The sequence below is a fragment of the Pteropus alecto genome, unplaced genomic scaffold (assembly GCF_000325575.1).
Source record: "Pteropus alecto unplaced genomic scaffold, ASM32557v1 scaffold155, whole genome shotgun sequence".
In the NCBI taxonomy this organism is placed as follows: domain Eukaryota; kingdom Metazoa; phylum Chordata; class Mammalia; order Chiroptera; family Pteropodidae; genus Pteropus; species Pteropus alecto.
Window position 1 is genome coordinate 813,954 of NW_006438113.1, and position 6,000 is coordinate 819,953.

The window sequence follows — 6,000 nt, forward strand, 5'->3', positions numbered from 1 at the left end:
CTTTCTCACCTTGGTTGTACCATTTTACATCTCCACCAGCAATGCACAAGGGTTTTACATCATCACGAACACAGATTTTCTGAGTTTTTTTGATGATAGCTATTGTGATGGCTGTGAAATGGTATCTCGTGGTTTGATTTGCATTTCCCTAATTAGTGATGTTGAGCATCTTTTCATGTATTTATTGGCCATTTGTATATCTTTTTTGGAGAAATGTTTATTCTGGTCCTTTGCCCATTTTTGAATTTTTGCTGTTGAATAATGGGAGTTCTTTATATATTCCAGATATTAATCCCTTATTAGATACATCATTTGCACATAGATTTCCCCCATTCCCTGAGTTGTCTTTTCCTCTCTTGATAGTATGATGTACAAAAGTTTTAATTTCAGCTAAGTCAACTTTATCTTTTGTTGCCTGTGCTTTTGGTGTCATATCCAAGAAATCACTGCCAAATCAAATGTCATAAAGCTTTCCCCCTATATTTTCTTCTAAGAATTTTATAATTTTAAATCTTACATTTAAGTCTTTGATCCATTTCGAGTATATAATTCTGTGTATATGGTGTAAGAGTCCAACTTCATTCTTAATGCATTATGTAAGTCATTTTAATATGGTTCAGCATAGGTATTGAGAATAACTTGCTTGGCTTTACCTTTTTATTTAAAAAATTCCTTTAATAGCTTATGTTACTGAAACTTACTTTTAGAAGTTGTCTGTATATTTCGTAGATTGAACTGCTTTTAAGCAACTGAAGAATGAGTGTGTCTGTTTTTTATGGCCTATTCTTTTACTTCTGTAAAGAGCCTATTGGGAATCATTTCAGAGTAATTGTGCTGTACTTTTGCTCCCCTAGGTGCCCACCCCAATGAGAAAAAGAGTGCTTAATGCTAATTTCAACAGAGCTAGCTTGTTCTGGGGCCAGGGGCTGGTGGCACATGATGTAGAGACTCTAGTCATTAATGCTTAGGTGAGGTTTTTTGGTTTATATAAAATCGTGTGTGGCATGTATTAATTTCCAGAACAACAGTTATCAGTTTTTTTGGTCTCAGGACCACTTTTCAATTTAAAAAAAAATTATTGAGAATCTCAAAGAGCTTTTGATTATATGTTATATCAATGTTTATTCAGTGACATTAGAAGTGAATTTACATTTCAAAAATACTTACTCGTATTTCACTTAAAATAACCCATGTGTTACTATAACATTTTTATGAAGGAAAAAAATTTTAAGTGAGAAGAATAACATTATTTTACATTTTTTGCAACTCTTTAAAGTTGTGCTTAATAAAAGACAGGTGGATTCTCATATCCCCTGCATTCAGTATATTTCATTATGTTGTTTTGGTTGAAATATATGAAGAAAATCCAGCCTCACACAGATATTTAGTTGTATTTTAAATAGCCTTTTCAGGTCATTATAAACATTCTTCTTTAGTACTACACTAAAACTCAATAAACGAGAGTATCTTAAACATTAATTGCAACTTGGAATCTAACATCATGCCAGCAAACTATCCATGCTGTTAACATTGAAATCTAATAGTTTGTCTTGCACTTTGAGTGGATCTTTTACACATGCCATCATACTTGATCATTTGGAAAATTCTTGTCATACTAACTTATGCAGATGTTTCCAGTGGTGACACATCTCATTATACAGTATCAAAAAATCACATTAATATCCCTGCCAAACTTGTCAGAAAATTCGTTAAGTATTGGGAAGCTAATAAGTTCATAGTGGTAGATAAAAGCTCCCTAAAATTTTAGTTTTTGCTTAAATCTTGAAATTTTTTTTATTGGTAGAAAATACTTGAGGAAGAATGACAGCAACAGGCCCATTTGGTTCATGTTTGAGAATATGTCTGCCTAATACCCAAGTCTGTATACGCATAGTTTGTCAATCTTTCAAGTAAAGAATGGTATTCCAGAAAAAAAAGTGGCTAGTTCAGCTCACAACTCAAGCTGTAATGTTTTTTCCTTTGACTTAACCACCATACCCTATACACACAGAAGTGTTTTATGCATACTTATTTTGTTACGCAGAATAATAGTGTGTTCAAAGGTTGTGATTTGATAAAATTAATACTTTTTCCTTCATCAAGGGCTTTTCCTTATGTGAAACTGGCATTTATTTTTTAACTGTGAAGTATGTGGCAGTGAAGAATATGACTATATAATGCACTTCAAAGTCCCTACCCTGATGCGTGGTAAGGCACCAACAGCTTTACCCACCATTGCTTTTGTACCATATGTGCTAGTGTCAGGATTGTGAAAAAGGAAAATAACATTACTGTAAAAATGGATTTGGCTTTGTAGACACCCTGAAAGAGTTATGTGAGTCTCTAGGAGCCCATGGACCACACTTTGAGAACTGATTTATAGCTTTCCACTTTTCCTCCCTCTCAATTTTTAATTATGAAAAAAGTTAAAATATACATAAAATGTGAAAGAGCAGTATGATGAATACTTATATCCCTCCACCTAGATTGATTTCAACATAGTTGCACACATGGTCCCTTCCCTATCCCCCTCTTGTCTATTTCTCCTCTCCTTCCACCCCCCGCTTTCTCTCTTCCCATTCCTTCTTTCTCCCTTCTCCCTCCCCCTTTATCCCTCCTTCCCTCTCTCTATATATAAATACATTTTTTTTCTGTTTTATTTGGAGTGAGTTGTAGATAGCATACATTCCTTAAGAAAAAGGACAATCTCATAACTAACTGTGGTTATACGATTATTGGACCTAAGAAAATTAGTAATTCCTGATGTCTAGTCCATATTCACTTTTCCCTAACTGTCTTCACATTGTCTTAGTGATACTTTTTCCCTGCCAAACCTTAATTATTTAGTTGTTATATCTTTAGTCTTGATAGTCTCCTTTTAAAAATGTCCCATAGAACTGATTTTGTTTTAAGAGCCCAAGATATTTGCTTTGTAGAATGTTCCATATTCAGAATTTATGTGATTGTTTCCTGATTATGTCATTTTAGCTGTTACTCCACTATATTAAAATAGTATAGTGTCAAAGAACACTGGAAGTTAAGTCTATAAGCTTGATTAGGTTCAGGCTAAACATATTTCAGCAAGAATACTTCAAAGTGATGTTGTGTTATGTTGCTTCACATCAGAAGCTACATAACACATGTTTATTTTACTGTTAATATTGCTTGACCACCTAGTAAAGATCACCAGCTCTCTCCAAAATAAAGGTACATTTTTCCCATTTATAATTTAATTAGTAAGCTTCCAGGTGCTGCTCTGGTGCCATGTGAATCTCCTGTTTTCCATTATTGTTTTTACCTCATCATTTTAGCACCCATTGTTGATCTTTGCCTGTATCATAACACTGACAGAATGGAGTTTTCTAATTGCTATTTCTTCCTCATTTAATAACTAGAATTCTGTAAAGGAGCGTCCCCCCATTCTATCACATAAAATAATTATCACAGTAAGTTTTACTTGCTAAATGTATTTACAATAAATTTGGCCGGTCTCAAGTCATTTCACGCTATCTTTTGTGTCCTTTTGATCTTTGAGCACTTCAGTTGCTTTCTGCACAAAAGATGACCCAGACTCATCTTGTACTTTACCCGATTCAATCATGAAATCATCCATTTATCCAAGGATCCTTGATTATTTATTTATTTATTTTTTAGTGAGGATTACTACTTAGGAATCCAGATCTGAGTGCTCTGTGTTATTCATTGCTTCTAAGGCTCTTTGATTGGACAGAGCTATGAAATATATTAAAAAATAAACTATGAGTTCATATCAGTAGTTCATTTCATTATAGAATTTTTTACTTAGCTTACTTGCTTTATCCTACAACACACATTACTTTAGAAATTATAATACCAATATTACTGTGAATAATAATTATTTCCACTTTTTGTCTTTAGATTATTTCACTAAGGATAAAGTCATAGTGTTCAAAGTTTTGAAATAATTTTGTCAGTTTATGTTAATTCAGTATTCATTTGGGTTCATTTGCACTTATTTTTGTTCAGTTTTTTAACTTAGTTTTAAAATTAATATTGAAATCATTTCTTTGATACTAAATGGCTTAGAAAGCAGCAGTGTACATGTACTTGACCCGATTATGAAGGAATCTCTCCGGCCTAAAGTAAATCAGGTCATGCAACCTTGTAGGCAAGAGACCTATTTACTGTTGATAGATAATGTCAGAGGAAATATTGCTTATTTATAAAACCAAAAGAGCTATGAGATTGAACTCATTTGAAAGGTGTAATATGGGTAAAGCCCTGCCTTAGAACAGTAGTCCTAAACATTTTATTCCTTGAAAACGGTTACTTCAGTAAATGTTTTAATTTCCTTTTTAACCTCCCATTGAAATATTTTTCAAGACCTTTTTTATTTTGAGTGGAATTATGTCAGATTTTTTTCACTTAGATATTACTACCATTTAGATGGATCAGTAAGCTTCAAAAACAAAACTTTGGTCCTTTATTAAAAAGTAATAATGCTTTGGATCCCATAGAAGTTATATATCTTTATGAAAATATCTAGTTAAAAAATTTAGACGCCTACTCCAGGAAGAGAGCAACAAGAAGTTAAGCAGCATAAAATTCCTAGTTCTTATAAGAAATAGGTCATCCATTCACCTTCAAGACACTACAAGACTACTTAAGAGGTATTAAAGAGAACTATTGAGAAACAGAAATAAGGAGAAATTTTACCTGTTTAGTTTTAATGAGTGTAAAGGAATAGAGGAAATAAATGGGATCAACGTTTTAAGCATTAGGTTAAATGGCATGTATAAATATAGTGGAAATGATAGATTTGTTTTATATACAAGAAATTAGGATTTATGTTTTTTGTGCAAAAATAAGATAAGCTCACTTCCCCAGGGATTTTTATGTAGGTTATCTCCCAAATCACCAAAGAAAGAATGGAGAGGCTCTAGGTAGGTGGGCGTAGGAAATGTTCTCAACAGCTGTTGTAAATTCTCTATTATGATAGAAATACCCTCACGTAGCTGGTAGGCCAGTGGGAGTATCTGGATCTTCTCTAATCTGATTAGATTTAAAGACACTAATGACCTCATTTCCAGGTGATTAAGAGGTAGCCCGTGGCTTGTAGTGGCAAAAGTTTCCCTCCCTCCCTCCCTATCAGACTTTGTTAACCTCAACACTGTAGATGTTTTACACTGTATAAATCTTAGTTGTGGAGGGTGGCTCTGTACATTGGAGGATACTAAGAAACATCCTTGGCCTCTACCCAGTAGGTGCTAGTAGCATTTCTCTCCAACTCCCCAGTTTCAATCAAAAATGTCTTCAGACATTGCTAAATGTCCTTCGAGGGAGTCAGAATGGATCCCCAGCTCATTGAGGATGTATGTGTATGACTTGAGGATAAGTTGTAGACTTGATGAGGCTTTATTTATTTTGATACTAATATTTTCTTAGATTTAGCCTGTGGATGTTTCTTCAAACTTACTTTTGATGTGTCCTACCATTTTGTATTTTCTTTACTGACACACTGAGGTGTTCAAGGCTCAATATATACATTCCCAGCCCTATTGTAATCAGCCATTTCTCCAAGGGCCACTGGTTTTTTTTAGTGGAGAATGGTATTTAGAAATAGAGATCTGGTCACTAAGTATAGTCTTTCTTATGGGATTGTCATTGCTTCTAGGCCTTCTTTGAGTTGACATAGAAGTAGGAAAATTAGATATATGCATTCTTTTTCTCTTTCACTCGCTTCCCCCCCTACACTGCACACTGATTTTGTTTATATGTATATTTAGAACACATGAATTCAAACTGATAATCTCCAATACTAGTTCAACACCACATATTTTTATATTAGCCTTCTCACTTTCCACATTTTACTTCACTTCGCAGACAGTAAGAAATCTGGTTTCCATTATCCTCAACATGTTTACATATTTGCTCAATCCTCATGTATGTAACCAATTTCCTGACCACACAGGCCACCACCTCAGCTTTAGTGCCACTAGTCAAGAGGTCCCTATTCTCTTT

General features: G+C 33.8%; 1 protein-coding gene across 2 annotated transcripts in view; it reads left to right on the forward strand.

Moving 5' to 3' along the window:
• Positions 1 to 6,000, forward strand: part of WAPL (WAPL cohesin release factor) — a 67,453-nt gene that overhangs the window by 24,362 nt on the left and 37,091 nt on the right. The window lies entirely within an intron of this gene.